Source organism: Phoca vitulina, unplaced genomic scaffold (genome assembly GCF_004348235.1).
Source record: "Phoca vitulina isolate PV1807 unplaced genomic scaffold, GSC_HSeal_1.0 scaffold41, whole genome shotgun sequence".
Taxonomy (NCBI): Eukaryota; Metazoa; Chordata; class Mammalia; order Carnivora; family Phocidae; genus Phoca; species Phoca vitulina.
In genome coordinates, this window is record NW_022589744.1 from 802,945 (window position 1) to 822,731 (window position 19,787).

General features: G+C 39.0%; 1 protein-coding gene across 3 annotated transcripts in view; it reads right to left on the reverse strand.

Moving 5' to 3' along the window:
- Positions 1–19,787, reverse strand: part of KANSL1 (KAT8 regulatory NSL complex subunit 1) — a 179,392-nt gene that overhangs the window by 157,925 nt on the left and 1,680 nt on the right. For all 3 annotated transcript variants that reach the window (XM_032429416.1, XM_032429417.1, XM_032429413.1), the window contains exon 2: positions 19,224–19,361. The gene's annotated coding sequence lies outside the window, so the exon portion shown is untranslated. The remainder of the gene's footprint in view (positions 1–19,223; positions 19,362–19,787) is intronic.

Genomic DNA, 19,787 nt, shown 5'->3' on the forward strand with positions numbered 1-19,787 from the left:
TTATCTTCATTAATTAAGCAATTAGAATTTACTACTGCTAAACGAATGTCCAAAGTTAAACAACAATTATTTCAAGATGAAGTCAAGAACATATCTCAATTCATATGATAATACTGTTATTACCCTAATACCTAAACCAGACAAAGATATTTCAAAACAAAACACTACAGACCAATATCCCTTATGGATATAGATATAAAAATCCTCAACAAAACACTAGCAAATGAATCCAGCAACATATAAATAGGACAGTACACCTTTGCCAAGTGTGACTAATCTTAGGAATTCAAGGTTGGTTTAATACCTGAAAGTCAATGAATGCAATACATTATACTAATAAAGAATTAAAACCACATGACTACTCAGTTGATGCAGAAAAAGCATTTGATGAAGTCCAATATACCCTTGCATGATAAAAACACACAAGAAACCAGAAATTGAAGAAAACTTCCTCAACCTAACAAAAGGTTATCTACAAAAAAACCACAGCTAACATCATAGTTAATGGAGAAAGACCGAATACTTTCTAAGATCAAGAACAAAACAAGGATGTCTGCTCTCACCACTTCTATTCAACATTGTACTGGAGATTCTAGCCAGGGCAATTAGGCAAGAAAAAGAAAGAAAAAGCATTAAGGTTACAAAGGAAAAAGTAAAACTAATCTATTTTTACATACCATAATGCTGTATATAAAAAATCCTTAAGGAACCAACAAATAAACTATTAGAACTAAAAAAACAAGTCCATCAATATTATAGGATACAAGATCACTATACAAACATAAATTATATTTCAATACACTAACAATGAACAATCTGAAAATGAAATTAAAAACAATTCCACCTATCAAAAAGAATAAAATACTTAGAAATAAATTTAACAGAAGTATTAAAATTTATACTCTGAAAACTACAAAAACTGTGAAAAGAATTTAAAGAAGTCCTAAGTAGAAAGACATCCCATGTTCATGGATTGGAAGACCTAACACTGTTAAGATGGCAATTCCCCCCTAAATTAATCTAGAGATTCAATTTAATCCCAGAACAATCTTGAAAAGGAAGAATGAAGTTGGAGGACTCATACTAACTCAAAGCCATAGAAATCAAGAAAGTGTGGTACTGGCATAAGGACAAACATATAGATCAATAAAATATAGGTTAGAGTCCAGAAATAAGACCTCACATTTATAGTCAACTGATTTTTTCTTTTTCTTTTTTCTTTTTTAAGATTTTATTTATTCATTTGACAGAGAGAGAGCACAAGCAGGGGGAGTGGCAGGCAGAGAGAGAAGCAGGCTCCCTGCTAAGCAGGAAGCCCGATGCAGGGCTTGATCCCAGGACCCTGGGATCACAACCCGAGCCAAAGGCAGACGCTTAACCAACTGAGCCACCCAGGTGCCCTACAGTCAACTGATTTTTGACAAGGGTGCCACAATAATTCAAGAGGGGATAGAGGGATAGTCTTTTCAGTAAACAGTATGAGGACAACTGGATATTCACATGCAATAAAATGAAGTTGGACCCCTATCTCACACCTTACACAAAAATTAACTCAAAATGAATCATAGACCAAAATCTAAGAGCTAAAATCATAAAATTCTTAGAAGAAAACAAGAGTAAAATCTTCATTATATTGGGTTAGGCAATGGTTTTTAGATACAGCACAAAGTACAAGAAAAAACATGTAGCTTGGACTTCATGAGAATTATAAGTTTTGTGCATTAAAGTACCCCATCAAGGGGCCCCTGGGTGGCTCAGTCGGCTAAGCATCCAACTCTTGATTTCAGCTCAGGTCACCATCTCAGGGTTGTGAGATCAAGCCCTGTGAGATCAAACTCCTGCTAAGCACAGAGCCTACTTGAGATTCTCTCTCTCCATCTCCCTCTGCCCCTCTACCCACTCGCACGCTCTCTCTCTAAAAATAAATAAATGAAATCTTTTTAAAAAAATAAATAAAGGATCTCATCAAGAAAGTGAAAACATAACCTACAGAATGGGAGAAAATATTTGAAAATCATACGTGACAAAGTTATAAGTCCTTTGTCTTATAACTCTTATAACTTGATAATAAAAAGACAATCCAGTTTAAAAAATGGGCAAAACTTTTGACAGAAAAATCTTCTCCAGAGATATACAAATAGCTAATAAGCACACGTAAACATCTCATCATTAGTCATCAGGAAAATGAATTCAAAGCCACAGGGAGACACCACTTCACATCTACTAGCATGACTATAATCAAAATGATGGATGGTTAAAAGCGTTGACAAGGATGTGGAGAGACTGAACCCTCATACATTGCGGGTGTGAATGTAAGGGGTGTACTTACCTTGGAAAACAGTTTGGTGGTTCCTCAAAAAGTTAAACAGAGTTACCATATAACCTAGTAATTCTACCCCTAGGTATATACTCAAAAGAACTGAAAAGAGGTGTCCAAACAAAAACTTACACAAGAATATTTATAGCAGCATTATTCATAATAGCCAAAAGATAGTAACAACCCAAAGGTCCATCAACTGATGAACAGATAAGCAAAATGGGGCATATTTATACGATGAAATATTATTTGACCTTAAAAAGGAATGAAGTACTGATCTATGCTACAACATAGATGAACCTTGAAAACATGCTAAGTGAAAGAAGCCAGTCACAAAAGAGCACATATTGTATGATTTTATTTATATGAATGTCCAGCATAGGCAAATTACAGACACAGAAAGATTAGTGATTGTAGGGGACTGGGGGACAAAAGGGAATAGGGAGTGACTGCTAACAGATATGGGGTTTCTTTATGGGGTGTTGAAAATGTTCTAAAATTAGATTTTGGTGACAGATGCACAACCGTGTCAATACACTAAAAGAAAACAGTTGTACATTTTAAATGGGTAAATTTTATATGTGAAATGTATTTCAATAAAGCTGTAAAAAAAAATGGATGGAGCCAAAATAATACTTAATTTCTAAACAATTTCACTTTCAAAAAAAAAAAAAATGTTGAACCACTTGCAAAAATCTCAAGAAAAGGCAAGCCATAATTCTTTTATTTCCCCTTAAGAGATTACCTCAGAGCACTAATCTGCCTTCATGTAACACTTGCAAACTCATTACCAGCAATACACACAAGCAAAAAATGAGGTTCCCATCAAACTCAACTTACTCTAATTAACTCTATATGAGAATGAAATGAGGAAGACCCAACACGTCAGCAATACAAACAGTTACCTATAGATAGATACAAACTAGAACATCAGTGAGGGAAGAGTTTCAAGAACACAAAATCCTACTACTGGAAAGGTTATCTTCAATGAGATAGGACTAGAATGTATTACTATTTTATTTTTTTTAAAGATTTTATTTATTTTTTTGACAGAAAGAGAGACAGCAAGAGAGGGAACACAAGCAGGGGGAGTGGGAGAGGGAGAGGCAGACTCCCCGCTGAGCAGGGAGCCCGATGTGGGGCTCAATCCCAGGACCCTGGGATCATGACCTGAGCCGAAGGTCGACGCTTAATGACTGAGCCACCCAGGCGCCCCATGGATTACTATTTTAAAAGCTTAAAGAAAAGCAACGATATTATACTCTGCCCTAAGAATTTTATAACAGATGGTTGACAAGGCTTCTATAAATGGGTAGTTCAAAGAGAAAAAATGTGGCATTGTCATCCCCAGCACTATCCAGAGTATGAAGAAGATACCCTGATCCACAGATACAGGATCTGAGAGGTAGAGTATGTGCTGAACAAAAAAGTATGCTGATCAGTCAACTCATTTCCAAGCCAGATTAATCATTTGTTTTTCTCCCCCATCAATCAACGATTCTTTTTTTTTTGCATATGATCCAATATAAATGTGTTTATCATCTAAGTTTATCCCCATAATCATCAGACTGATAAAATTAATGCTGAACTGGCATTCAAGTTCTAGCTCTGCCACTTGGTAGCTATGTGACTTTGGGCAAATGGCAGCACCACTCTGTTTCTTCATGTAGAAAACATGTCAGGGAGCCTGACTAGTTTAAATCAAGATTTCTTTGCAACTCTAATGCTCAAGGATTCAGAAACTTGAAAACTACAACAATAACAGTAATGCGGGGTTCAACAATCTATATGTTTACCAACACGAAACTTTGGGAGGGAACTGATAAAATTTTAAGTAATACAATAATGCTTTCTCAAAAATAATTAGAACAGGGGCACCTGGGTGGCTCAATTGGTTAAACATCTGCCTTCGCCTCAGGTCATGATCCCATCATGATCCCAGGGTCCTGGGATCGAGTCCCAAGTCCCGAGTCCGGCTCCTTGCTCAGTGGGGAGTCTGCTTCTCTCTCTGCCCCTCCCCTCATTCATGCTTTCTCTCTTGCTCTCTCTTAAATAAATAAAATCTTAAAAAAAAATTAGAACCTACAACATACACATATAACAAAACTTGGTTCTAAATTATAATCATGAACTGACATACATGATCCATAGGTAACAGAGATACAAAACACACCCAACCAACATTCTGTAGAGTGAGAGAAAAATAAAAATATTTATATGAATACCTTCACCTTCCTGCCTCCTCTCCTTTCTGCCCACCCCTTTCTATCCTAAACACATTCAGAAAACATGTGCTGATCAAAAAAAAATGTATTATATGGTTACCTAATTTTAGAAAAAAAGTGTAGACTTTAGTTATAATTAAAATTGTTTAAGAAGCAAATGAGTAATACAAAACATAGAGGTGGACTTTATAGTACTGTACTGAGTGCGAGAGATTAAAAAAGTCAGGAGCTCAACCCAAATTTTTTAAAATGTTTAAATTTTAAATTGCTAACTAGTGTGGGGGTGGGGGAGGGGAGGGGAGGGGTAGGTGGAAGAAGGGAAAAACTTTACTCAAAATAGAACAACAAAAATGAGGAAAAGCTATAAAAGACCGTAAACTGTAGCTAATCAGGAGCACTAAGACATATGTAGGCAAAACAACAATTAAAACCTTGCAAGAGGGGTGCCTGAGTGGTGCAGTCAGTTGAGTGCCCCATTCTTGGTTTCCACTGGGGTGGTGATCTCAGGGTCATGAGATCAAGCCCCAATTCAGGCTCCATGCTCAATGCAGAGTCTGCTTAGGACTTTCTCCCCCCCCCCCCCTCCCCCCCCCCCCCATGCTCACACACTCTAACTCTCTCTAAAATAAATAAATCTTTAAAAACAAAAACAAAAAACCTTGCAAGAAAATGCAAAGCCACAAAGAAGTAGTTTAAATACATATATTTTAAAAATATGCCAAATAAATACTGGATGGGTCACTTGATAAACAGGGTATAAACAGTGATAAAAGCAAGACAGCTGATAGCTGATAACTTTAATTTGCTTCAATATTTACCAAGGAAGACATGAGGAAGAAAAACCTATTTCTAAATTACTCTTTAAAGCATATAAATCACTGATAGCCAATCAAATTCACCATTAAAAAAAACCAGATGCTTCCAAACTAATATATCAGATGTTAGGTAGTCATGGAATCCCAAAGTATTCACTGCATTTTAAAACAAGGTGAGTATAAAATTATAAAACTGCAGGGCAGAACTTAACTGGCTGTTTTATGAGAGGACTGACCTCCTATAAGCCCCAGAAGGATGGAATCGAGATCTGTTTCCCCTATCAACATTTATCCAGCCCCTTGATCAACTCCTGGCATATTTAGGCACTCAATAAATATTTGCTGAACAAAAATGAACAGAAACATGCCATCAATATAACTCCCATGTACTCAAGAGAAGGGTTCTGGCTGCAAGCTTTAAATCAGCCAAACTGGCAAATCTCTAATAGAAGATGGGACCAGAAGACATACCAGCATGAATAACCTTCTGAGGAAAAGACATCACGGCTTCTAAAAGACCATACCAGTCTACCCAAATTCTCTAAGAAGAAAGTAAGTATGTGAATATGATTTATGTGGGCTTTTATAAAAGTCTTGACAAGATTCTAAGTAAAAGGTTATTTTTTTTTTAAAAACCTAAGTGACCACAAAATTGAGAATATTTATCATAAATAGGTTGTAAGTTAGAAAATTATGGTGGGTGCCGAGGCACTTCCCCAAATGAAGAAGTATAAGCACAAGACTGATAATTAGGTAACATTTTGGAAATGCTATATTCAACATTTGAATAAATTATATTAAAAGACATAGAAAATTCCCCATTTTGCAGATGGAATGATGAGCTTCCTGATAGTGAAATAATACAAAGCTGAAAAAATAAGGGAACTGAGAGGTGGAAAGGATTTTTAAGTGTATCAAATGAGAAACATTTACAAAAAGTAGGGATTCATTTTCAGCTTAGAGAATACTTTGGCACGCATGAAAGTTGTCTAAATACCTAAAAGATCTGTCCAGCAGAAGAGAAACTAGAGTTGCTCTAGGCAGTTCCTGTGTAGACAAAATTAGGCCCAAAGTGGAAACTGCAGAGGGGCACATTTCAACTCAACATAAGGTCAAGCTTTCTAACCATCAGACCTAACTAAGAAGGTAATTCTTACCCTGCATCAGCTCTAAGAGCCCAGTGAGCTAGAGAAAGCCAAGATACCGCAGACAGGAAAACAGCAGGTATCACAACATGGACAAATGGAAAGTAAGGCATCTACAGGAAAAAACCCAAGTTGTACCTAAAGAATTCATGGCTTACAGTTAAAAAAAAAAAAAAAGAATTTTTTAAAATTAATTAATTTTTTAAAAGATTTTATTTTTCAACAGAGAGAAACAGCGAGAGAGGGAACACAAGCAGGGGGAGTGGGAGAGGAAGAAGCAGGCTTCCCGCCAAACGGAGCCCGATGCGGGGCTCGATCCCAGGACCCTAGAACCATGATCCGAGCCGAAGGAAGTCGCTCAACGACTGAGCCACCCAGGTGCCCCCCAAAAAAGAAATTTTGAATAATTATAGAGTGTTCCTCTAAAAAGACTGTGATGTTCTGTGCAAAGGTGGGGGATGGGGGGTGGTTGGAAATTCTATTGACAACAACAAGGAAAAGACTATAAATAGAACATATTTTCCTATCCTTCTAACAAATCACGATTTAGCTATATCTGAAATGTAGTTCTGACTGGTTACCATAAATCCAGAAAGGCAAACTAATGCTGACAAGGATCCAAAGAAATGTAAATGGAATGACTAAGAGGCTGAAGGAGGTTTCACCAGAGATTACATTTTAAAATCATCATCTTCAACCGAGAAACATGAAAGCTAAGGAGCACTATGATCAAAATCAGAAAATATATAAATATGACAAAAATACTAATTTATTCACCACACCTTGGTACAATATATTAAGCTTTTAAAGTTGAAAATCTAGTCTTTTTTTCCACAACAGATAAGAAATGGTGTGGCACCCCAATGTTCATGGCAGCAAAGTCCACAATAGCCAAACTGTGGAAGGAGCCGAGATGTCCTTCAACAGATGAATGGATAAAGAGGATGTGGTTCAGATATACAGTGGAATATTTTTTTTTTTAAAGATTTTTTTATTTTGGGGGCGCTGGGTGGCTCAGTCATTAAGCGTCTGCCTTCGGCTCAGGTCATGATCCCAGGGTCCTGGGATCGAGCCCCGCATCGGGCTCCCTGCTCGGCGGGAAGCCTATTCTCCCTCTCCCACTCCCCCTGCTTGTGTTCCTGCTCTCGCTCGCTCTCTCTGTCAAATAAATAAATAAAATCTTTAAAAAAAAAAAAAGATTTTTTAATTTTTTATTTGACAGAGAGAGAGAGAGCACAAGCAGGGGGAGTGGCAGGCAAAGGGAGAGCGAGAAGCAGGCTCCCTGCTCAGCAGGGAGCCTGACGTGGGGCTCGATCCCAGGACCCTGGGATCATGACCTGAGCCGAAGACAGACGCTTAACCATCTGAGCCACCCAGGTGCCCCTATACAATGGAATATTACTCAACCATCAGAAAGGATGAATACCCACCATTTGCATCAACATGGATGGAACTGTAGGGGATTATGCTAAGTGAAATAAGTCAAGCAGAGAAAGACAATTATATGGTTTCACTCATATGTGGAACACAAGGAATAGTGCGGAGGACCACATGGGAAGGGAGGGAAAACTGAATGAGAAGAAATCAGAGAGGGAGACAAACCATGAGACTCTGGACTCTGGGAAACAAACTGAGGGTTACAAAAGGGAGGGGGTGATGGGTATTAGGAGCGTACGTGTGGTGATGAGCACTGGGTGTTATACACAATGAATCTTTGAACACTACATCAAAAACTAATGATGTACTATATGCTGGCTAATTGAACATAATAAAAAAAATAATTATTGAATAAGTATTAAAAAAAAAGAAATGTGTGGAATGTGTTATCACCAAGAGGTATTTAGGGTGAAGAAAACTTAAGGAGTGCATAAATTTATGTATATTAAGTCCATTCTGGGGTCCTACAGGATAGAAGTGACATCTTAGGTGGGGCCCTAAGTTTCTGGGGTTAACAGCTTATAAGGTAACAATGCCTCACCTCAAAACATCCCTTAGTGACAGAACAATTGGCTGATGACCCTTGTCTAATAGGCTCAGTGAGGTTTGTTGCTATAGTTCCTTTCATTCTTTATGTATACATGTTTTTATATTTTTTCTTTATCTTTTATACATTTAGAATCCTTATATAGCTCTGTATCCTTAATTTTTCATTTATCAAATAGTCAACATTCTAAGACATTAAAAGTTCTTCAAAAATATTATTTTATGGCTGTATCATCATCCATCCTTAAATATGCCATATCATACCTATTTTTTTTATAAGATTTTACCTACACCCAACATGGGGCTCAAACTCATAACCCCAAGATCAAAAATCTCATACTCTACTGACTGACCAGGCTCTACTGACTGACCAGGCAGGCGCCCCATAATGTATCCATTAATCTCGCTGCTCATTTAAGTTTATGCTGAATTCTCACTAGTATAGATAATGCTATGACAATTATCTTTGTTCACAAATCTTTCTATATATCTCTATTTTTCTCCCCTAAAGGTGTATGCCCAGAAGTGGAAAAAACTAAGTTAAAGGACATCTTTAGGTTTTCGATATAAGTTGCCAAAATACTTCCAGAAAAATGGGGCCCAATGCATACTTCAACTAGTAATTGCAGAGACTGTCCCCGTATTACCTTTGGTAGCACAGTTCAATTGCCAATTTGATAGGTTAAAATAAAAATACCATATGGGGTACCTGGCTGGATCAGTCGGTAGTGCTTATGCCTCTTGGTCTTGGGGTCATGAGTTCAAACCCCACATTGGGGATAGAGTTTACTCAAAAAATTTAAAAATTTAAGAAAAGAGTGTATCATTTTTGCATTCCTGATTACTTATCAGAATAAAAATGTTTCTCATATGCCTCTTGGCAATTGTATTTCTTCCTTGTGAACTTTGATTAGTTCTCTGTCCGTAAGGCTTTTCTTTACTTTTTTATTTTTTATTTTTTTTAATTTAAATTCAGTTGGCCAACATATAGTAAGTACATCATTAGTTTTAGATGCAGTATCTTCCTTTCTTTTGGCTGGAACAAACTGAAAACCAGTTGAGATGTAGTCACGTATCAGTGGCTTCAGCTCCCCCTGCTGGCCAAAAATTACTATATGATTAAGACCTAGATAAAAATAAACCACAGACTACAATTAAGAGTTGACCCTTGCACAAGGGTTTGAGGTGCGCTAAACCACTTATACACAAATTTTCTTCAATAAGTATGTTGGAAAAACTTTTGGAGATTTGCGACAATTGAAAAAACTGGCAGATGAACCACATAGTCTAGGAATATCAAAAAAATTAAGAAAATGTTTGGTAAATCATGAATGCATAAAATGTATGTAGATACTAGTCTATTTTATCACTACCATAAAATATACACAAATTATAAAAAATTAAAATTTATTAAAACTTACACATACAGACTGTACATTATCTTTTAATTTTTGATGTCTAGTGTCAGTAACATATATAACATCTACAGTATTTTGTGTCATAAAAGACAATATTGATGTAGATATTGATAGACACATGATTCATCTTATAAAGAGGCAGTGTAAACTGACAGCATCTATAAATATAGTACAGTCCTGTAAATGTATTTTATCTTCCTTATGATTTTCTTAATAACATTTTCTTTTCTCTAGCTTACTTTATTGTAAGAATACAGTATAGAATACATGTAACATAGAAAATACATGTTAATCGACTGTTCATGTTATCAGTAAGGCTTCTGGTCAACAGTAGGCTATTAGTAGTTAAGTGTGGGGGAGTCAAAAGTTATATGTGGATTTTCGACTGCACAGGGTTGGCACTCCTAACCCCTGCATTGTTCAAGAGTCAACCGTATAAGCTTGTCCATATTCTGGATTGTTGCTAAAAACACAATTTATATACAATAATAAAAGGTAAAACAGTATGTGTCTAAACTCAACAGAACAGTGATGAAAAAGGAACGGATATCTGATCACTAGTAAAGAATTCCAAAATTATAATCAGTTTACTGCCAAATATACTACCCAGTTGGAACATCGTAAGCCTAAATACTATTCATTTCCCTATACTTCATTCTAATAATGTGAAAACATTCTAATTACCAGGTGACACTGGGCTGTCAACAAATTGGCCTCTTTTTCAAAAGCAAAACTAAGAAAACGAGAACACCTATGCCTTTCATCATTCATTGGAAATTTAAAGCAAAAACAAACCAAAAACTTCCTTGTAATCCTTATTCCAAGCTACACAGCTGCTCACACTGAACAGGCTGAGTCCTACGGTTCCAAAGGGGAAGGCCAGGACTGGTGAATAGATGTGAGTAACTCAGCTTTTCCACTCATACCCTCCTAAAGATGTACTTTACCTCACAGATTGGGCAATGTAGTCCTTAGACCACTCGTTCAACACACATTCACTCAGTGCCATCACATGGCCAGCAGTGACGATAAAAGGTAAGACACGACCTCTACTCTCAAAGGACTTGGAGACTAGGTGGGGGAGAGAAGCCAACCTGCAACCCCCGTACGACAGAAGTGCCAGGCGCGTGCACACACACCCAGAGACGACGCCTGTGTACACGGGAAGCTCTGGCAGTGTCAGCTACCATGCTGTTACTCTTCTTATCATCCCTGTTATTAAAGATCCAGGGGCGGAAGCCATTTTAAACAGAAGCAAGTGCCCGTGTGAAGGCCCAGGGGCAAAGAAGCAATCAGGTGCACAGCGGGAACTGCCAGCAGGTCAGCATCATCAAGGGCAGGGTGTTCAGGAAGGAGAGAGATGATCTGGCCGAGGCCACATCACCAAGGCCTGGATACTTGCCAAGAGCATTTGAATTCTACCTTGAAAGCCAGGTAAGCCAGGGGGAGAAGGCATACGATCAGACGATGAGATCGACATTTTACAAGGATCACTATGGCAGCAACTTGGAAAACAGAAGGCAGTCAAGTAGAATGATCAGAAGGCGACAGAGCTCACGCGGGCAAAGGGTGGCAAAGGTCTGAACTCAGGAGAGAGAAGTAGAGGCGACTAAGGAAACATTACAAATTAGGATCTCAAGAACATGGTAACCATTGGGCCAGAAGAAGGAATCCTGACTTGAGTGACTGGGTGGGTGAATGTACCACTCACAGGGACATAAAGAGGGGAAGAGGCTGCACTTGGGGGAATAGCTGATTAGGTCATCTTGAAATAAACATGGGACAACCAAGTGGAGATGTCCAGGAGGCAGCTGGGATCAGAGGTGCTAAGACCATGTGGAGCCGGAGAAAACACAGATGCAAATCATCAGTATATGGATGGAGACTGAGACACAAACCTCTCCAAGATGTCCCCCAGGAAATGCAGAGGTTAAGAGGAGAGAGGGCCAAGGTAAGGCAAACAGTGATGTGAAGGACGAAAAAAGTCTGCAAAGAAAACAGAAAGGGCAGCCGGAGAGGACAATGATGACAGAAAGAGCTTGCACTCACATCGTTTGTACTTGACTGTGCCAAGCACCTTTCCATGCGCTTTTCACTTATTAACTCATTTCCTCCTCACAACAGTCCTCTGAGGGAAGTGCTATTATTTTTATTATTTTCCCCATTTTTTAGAGGCAGCAACTGAGGCATAGAGATGTTAAGTTATTTTCCCAAGGTCACACAGTAAGTGGCAGGCCTGAAATGTGAATCTAGGATTCTGGATCCGGAGTGTATGTTCTGTATCACCCTTCTACGTTGCTTCTCAGAAATGAAGACAAGCAGCCAGGAGGGACCACTGCCACCACAGCCAGGGGGCACGGTCCACAGTGCCAGACACTACGAGGAAGCCTCAGAAGATATGGACAAAAAGGGATCCTCTGAATGGGGCAACAGGGATGAATCTGTAAGGGTACACATAGGTAGAAGCTACCAAAGGACCAACGGTTGTAATGTAGGGATTTTGTATTCTTAAAAAGTGAAAGAGACTTGAGTGTATTTATAAGCTGAAAGACAAGAGCCATCAGGGAATAGGAGGTTGAAAATTGGTTGGGAAAAGAGACAACTGACAGCCAGAGGTCCCTACAAGGAGGAAGAAAATAGCTCAAGAGGCCAGAGGGGTGGGCCTAGCATGGGAAGAGACAAAGAGAGACACAGGGATGGGCCCAAGAGGTCTTCTCTCCTGACAGGCTTTGTGTGCTCTCTGACCCAAGAGGCAAAGTCACTGGGGGAAGGGTGATTTCCTTTATAAGGAAGGCAGCTGTTTAACTTCCAAAGAAGCCCCCACAAATAAGATGCTTTTAGAATTATAATATTAATTAAATTTTTTATTTGACTCTTCTACCCGTTTTCACTCTCATCTGGCTGTCTCACTTACCAAATTATGATTTAGGTTACAAACGTTTCACAAGATGATTTTTAAGGAAGAAAAAAATCTAGCAAAAACTTAAATCACTAAACTGTTCAGAATAAAAAGATAATTTTTAAAAAATATTTTTTTCAATTTCTTCAAATCAAGTACCTGCATATATTCTCTGAGCTTCCAGAATTACTATGGCTACTCCCTTTGTCCTCTGGAGTAAACGGGCCAACAAAGCCCAGCGCTGCTCTCCTACCCTCCACCTGACTTCTCTCTCCAATGCCAGCCCCTACCTCTGGTGCTCTGCCCCGGCCTGGTCAGCACTCTCTGACCTAGCTGAATGGCCCTTCCTCCCATAGTCCAAACAATTACCCAACACTATGAACTCCACTTCACGGTAGGGAGCTAGGAGAAGGAATTTAGGAACTGACCTCTGATGACAACTCACAAAGCAATTTCATAACCCGTATTTATCTAGAACAGTCCCAGACCACTGTAAAAATCTGATGAAAGCAACGGACCCTTCCTCTCCCTAAAATGCACACAAGCAAACTGTATCATTTTGTATCAGACTGCCAGAAAATTGTCATTCTTCATGTATTTTATCCATAGAAAAGTCCCTCCAGTCATCACTAAAGATCTATTTACCTTTCCGTGGCAAATAATTTATATAAGCTTAGTTTGCTGGTATCCTGTAGGGCCTACTACAGAAAGAAAGCATTAAAAGAGAGGGGAGAGCTGCTGGAGGCTGGAACAAGGACAATAATTGCCTGACACTAAGGTAGGAGAGCAAAAAAGTAGATGATAACAGACAAAAGAATATAAAGAATAACCCAAGAGTGGGGCACCTCATTGGCTCAGTCAGACAAGCATGTGGCTCGTGATCTCAGGATCCTAAGTTTGAACCCCACATTGGGTGCAGAGATTACTTTAAATAAAAAAAAAAAGAATAACCCAAGAGTATAGAATACATACATACTAGTCCATTTATAGAGTATATTTTATGGTCTCCAAAGGCACATTATAGTTCAGTCCAGTAGAGCAATTGTGAGGAATAGTGAGGATCTTTAATAATTTTAGATTCTTCTTAAAAGATAAAATTTTGTGCAGGGTGCTTTCTTTAAGGAGGCAGAGAAGCATGCAATACCTTTAGAAAAACTTTCACCTAAATGCTAACTGTTTAACTCTTAACACTAGAAGCTTCAGGAGAAGGAAACCATCAGACAAAGGTATAGGTCAGTGGTGAAAGGTAAGGCTTAAAAACGAAACAGAAAGGTCAGCAGCAGCGAGATCATCAGGGGTCTGTACACTACATTAAAAAGTTTGAACCTGGGGCGCCTGGGTGGCTCAGTCGGTTAAGCGGCTGCCTTCGGCTCAGGTCATGATCCCAGGGTCCTGGGATCGAGCCCCACGTCTGGCTCCCTGCTCAGCAGAGAGCCTGCTTCTCCCTCTCCCTCTGCCTGCCACTCTGCCTACTTGTGCTCTCTCTCTATCTCTCTGTCAAATAAATAAAATCTTAAAAAAAAAAAAAAGTTTGAACTTTACCCTAATGGCAAACAGGAAAGGAATGGAAGCACAGGGCTGACCAAATTAGGCCACAGGAGGAACTGCCTCGAGGTCTTGCTATTTCTGGGGGTGACCCATACTGTCTCCCCCAAAAATGACAATTTGAAGCCAGATGTTAGAAGCTAACCATGCCAGCTTCTTCAAAGACGGCATCTGATTGCATGTAAAACACAGGCAAGGGGGTGTTAATTCCCCATTGGGTAGCCTTAGCTCCCAAACCCCTAGAGACAGACATCTGGGCCCAATTCTTACAGATTAAAGAAATCCCAAGGTTCTATCAATTTCCACAAAGGATGAGACACGGAGAACAAGACTGTAATTTTGACCCTAATTTTTCAAACTGGAATTTTACTGATAGCTTAAAAAAAAGAATAATCTAACCTTGTAAAGTTTTGATTTTATATAAATCTAAAGTTTCAATGGCAACAAAAATCTATACATAATAAAGATAAATCCATTAGAAGCCTAAGGAAATAATCTACTTCTTTAAATCATGTTACTAATTTGCACCAAAATTTTCATTTCCTACGTACAGGTGTTGAGGGTCCCCATGTTGAGCAACCTAAGTCTGTGAAGCTGACAAGGCTACTGGATGTTGTTATGGGTTGCACTGTGTCCCCAAAAAAGATATTTTGGACTCCTAATGCCCAGTATAGCAAAACTGGAGATAGGGTCTTTACAGAAGAAATCAAGTCAAAATGAGGTCACTGGGGTGGGCCCTAATCCAGTATGATTGTTGTCCTTTTTAAAAAGGAGAAATTTTAAACACAAAGACATGCACACAGGGAGAACTCTATATAAAGACTGAAGTCATGTGGCCATGGGCCAAGGACCTACCAGAAGCTGGAAGAGAGGCCCGAACAGATCCTGCCCCAGCACCTTCAGAGGGAGCATGTCCCTGCCCTCAGATTCTAGCCTCCAGAACTGAGACACAACCCGTTTCTGTTTTGTAAGCTACTCACTCTGTGGCATTCTGTTATGGGAGCCCTGGCAAACAGATGTCACGAAGAGAATTAGCAGCCCGTGTTTACTGAGCACATACCAAGTGTCAGTCGAAGCATTTTGCAGCAACAAACTCATTTAGTTCTCCTGAAGTCCACCCTGGGATCTAGATACTAGGATCATGCCCTTTTTACATATGAGGACACCAAGGCTCTAAGAGGTTAAGGAATTTGCCCAACATCAGCCAGAGCCCGCACTCTTACCACCAGGCTATAAGGAACTATTATTAATGGTAATTACTGTCATAACTGTAGTAGTTCACTAAGCCAGATACCATGTCCCTTACAGCTATAATATACACAACAATCCTGTGAAATAAATGTTAATATTAATACAAAGGAGGACTCTGAATCTCAGAGAGATTAAGAAATTGCCCAAGATCGCACAACCAAGAACATGATAGTGTATCTAATTGCCAACATGAGGGAGTAAACAATGAAAATCTTTTTACTAAAACTTTGAGAGCAAGTAAAAATTTTAAATGCCTGACCTTCCAATTCAATCCTAGAAATACACATCTATAAATTCAAAATTCTTCAAGCTCTCAGGAGACTGTGTGTCCTAGGTGACAGTACCCTTCTGCCACTGTTCAAGGGCTCTGTGCTCTCTCAGTGGTAGCCCTGGCTATTTATTTCTGACTTCCAGACACTGGAGGAGAAGAGATGTAAGGACCGAAATACTGTTTTTTAAGGGTTTTTTAAATTTTGTATTAAATTTTTTAATTCTGATACAAATATCAAAAGTATAAAAAAATATAATACAGTGAGAAGTCTCCTTCCCACCCTGTTCTCTACCCACCCAGTTCCTAGACTTAACAGGTAACCAATGTCACCATTTTGTTTATTCTTCTGAAGTTTTTTTTAATGCATATATACCAAGCCAATACAAATTTCCTTTTCTCCTTCCCCCCCCCCCCCCCCGCAAAAACATCAAGGGTAACATACGACACACACTATTCTACATCTTGCTTTTATCACTTAACTATGTATCTTGGAGACCTCTCCATATCATATTGAATTATATTTTAATTCTGTCCTTTTGTCAAGAATACTTTTTTACTAGGGGCGCCTGGGTGGCTCAGTCGTTAAGTGTCTGCCTTTGGCTCAGGTCATGATCCCAGGGTCCTGGGACAGAGCCCCGCATCGGGCTCCCTGCTCCGCGGGAGGCCTGCTTCTCCCTCTCCCACTCCCCCTGCTTGTGTTCCCTCTCTCGCTGTGCCTCTCTCTGTCAAATAAATAAATAAAATCTTTAAAAAAAAAAAAAAGAATACTTTTTTACTTGCCTTCCATCCCCGTTCAGTCTAGCACTCAGGGCAATCAGCAGTCCAGAAAGCTACCTGAGAAGTGATGGTGGCACCAGAGCACATGCCAGAGCCCATACATCCCTTCTCTCTGCTACCGCAGCTTCTCCTTGCTCTTTTCTCCGGCTTGCCCATTTCTCCTCCTCCTCCTTGTTCATCTTCCATCTCACCCATGCCCCAACCCTGACAACTGGACTTAGGAACATCATAGTGCTTAGTCATGGCTAGCAATGAAAAAACTGTAGATCCCTAATATATGGAAAGGGGTAAGTAATCTCCATGGGAATTTGTAATTAACAACAGTGCCTTAGGGACGCCTGGGTGGCTCAGTCGGTTAAGCGTCTGCCTTCGGCTCAGGTCATGATCCCAGGGTCCTGGGATCGAGTCCCACATCGGGCTCCTGGCTCAGCAAGGAGCCTGCTTCTCCCTCTGCCCGCCTCTGTCTCTCTCTCTCTGATAAAAAAAAAAAAAAAAAGAAATCTAAAAAAAAAAAAAAAACAACAGTGCCTTAAATTGAGGAGTGTTTGTTTGGAGTTCTTTTGCCTTTGTTACTTATCTTTCCTTTGGTACTTTGGTTTGTGAAAAGGGTGCATAATGGCACTATTTTCTATACTCATGGAAACAAGCAATACTCAGGTCTAACATGATAGAACTAGAGTTCATTCTGAAATAAGAGAATCAGAAACGAAGAGTAAGAGCTATAAAAAATGAATGTTTTGGTTCCAAAGTATACATTTTAATTAATCTACCTTTTTTTTTTTACTTAAAAATAAGCAGCTGTAATCTGAAAATACATCTCAGAAACATTTTAAGGATATTCAGAATGAAAAAGAGAATAAAGTTCTCTCTCCCTTTTAATTTTCTATTCTTTAAATTCAATGCTATCCTCTTCCTCCCAAAAGGTGCCCTTTTCCTCCCAAAAGGTCTCCAACACAACAAGTTTCAAGGTTTTTTTTTTTTTTTTAAGGTAATAAAAGGAATAGGAAAATGTCAGCAAATAAAAAATTTGTTTAGACTCGGAAGAGGTTTCCCACTGATCAAAGGATTGATGGGGAACATAAAATTAAGGCAGCCACATAACTAAATTCTTAAGTAGGTAACTCACATAGTACGGAACACTTGACTTCCATTCTGTTTTCCTGCCAAGCCAGAGGCCTCTCGTACAACTTTGGGGGTTACTGTGGAACTATATTGTAACATCCCAGATTCAGAGATCTAGAGTTAAATCTTAAACATCATATATATGTTAAATAGCACGCCTCTATGTACCTAATACATTAGTTAAAACTAAGGTGACTAAAAAATAAAATACGATATACTGGTCTCAATTTCCTTAGGTTTCTAGAGAACTAGTACCCATTCATATCCCCTTGCCTACTTCCTAAAGATAACAGGGGCCACCAGATCCTGGCACTAAACACTTGGTACCAAAGAAAAATACTCTTGTACAAGGTTCTTCAATTCTTACGGGTTCAGGACGTCTGGCTAGATTCCCCACACAACCCCTCCAACTCTACAAGGAGAATGGCTGGAAACTGTGTCACTTTGGCTTCCTTTATACTAATATAAGCACAGCACTCCTTATCCAACAACAGCAGCTGGAACATAAATGAAGATGAGAATTCAGTCTACATTTACCTAAAGATGTCCCACAGTCCCATATTTAAGTTACCCAGACTGCATTATTCGCTGATTTATTCACTGCGTTAACTTAGAATTCCACAGGACAGACTACCACACAACAGTCTTAACTACACTAGTATATAGCTCCAAAGGAAGGCAACCTGCGCCCTCCCGGTAAAGCTTTACCCTCTGTTTAGTCCTAATGGAAAGTCCTTTGGCCACCTCTCTACGAGAGATTGGAAGGAAGCAAGAGACTGGAGAACCATCATTATCAATGAGGGCTTTTTCATCTAAAGATCATCTGTCCACACTGCCCAAGAAGTCCTGTGAGATGAAACTTGGCACAAAATGCTACCTGTTGAAAAAAACAGTGTAAATTCGAGTGCAGAGGACTAGGGGGCAGCAGGAAGACTCTCAAACAGAGTTGTACACAGAAACCAACAGGTCTTAGAATGTTCTAATCTACTATATGAAGTCTCAAGTAAACAAATGGTTAATGACACATCTTTTATAACATATGAATCAGCTACAGATTTGCAAGAGTGGGACACACCCTAGTACCTATGACTCTAAGTACCTGCTTGAAAGTGGACCTGGATGTCTGATTGCCAATCCATCCTACTGAGACTGGAACAGAACTTTACAACTATGTGGGTTGTCATCATTTAAAGTTAAAAAGTAAACACATCATTATAATGGAAGTTAATTCAAGAACTTCATTAATACTTTAACACCAATAATCAAGAACAGTAGCAATACAAAGTAAGGAGTAACCAATCAGTCCTAGAAGCAAACACAATAGTACTTTTGGAGGGGAAAGGAGTGTCAGGTAAGAGGGTTGAAGAACTGCAAATTCAAGGATTCGAATATTCTCAATTCTAAAGAAAAATAAAATAAAATGAGAACTTGAATTTTAAAAATAACACATCCTACCTTGAGAGGCATCCAAATAGCATTCATAGTGTCAGAAGAGTTCAGACAATACTCAGAAATGAGCAAGAAGGGAATCTTAGTAATCCCTCAGTCACCAAGTATGAGCAGGTAGGAAAATTTTTTGTTTGAAGAAGGTATCTGAAAGAGAGGACTGTCAATTAGACTAAAAACTAATCAAGAATTACCAAATACTTTAAGCTATCAGGACAGAAATTCAAAGTACTATTTGCATCACCATCCTATAAGTAGAGACCACAGTCCCCTTAGAAAAGGGCACCTGGGTGGCTCAGTTGGTTAAGCAACTGCCTTCGGCTCAGGTCATGATTCTGGAGTCCCAGGATCGAGTCCCGCATCGGGCTCCCTGCTCAGCGGGGGGTCTGCTTCTCCCTCTGACCCTTCCCCTCTCATGCTCTCTGTCTCCCATTCTCTCTCTCAGATAAATAAATAAAATCTTTAAAAAAAAAAAAAAAAAAGGGCAAATGTGTTTATGTATATCTCCATGTATATGTAGAACTATATTTTACATAAAATGTGGATTAAATGTGTAACACGTTTTAGATAATA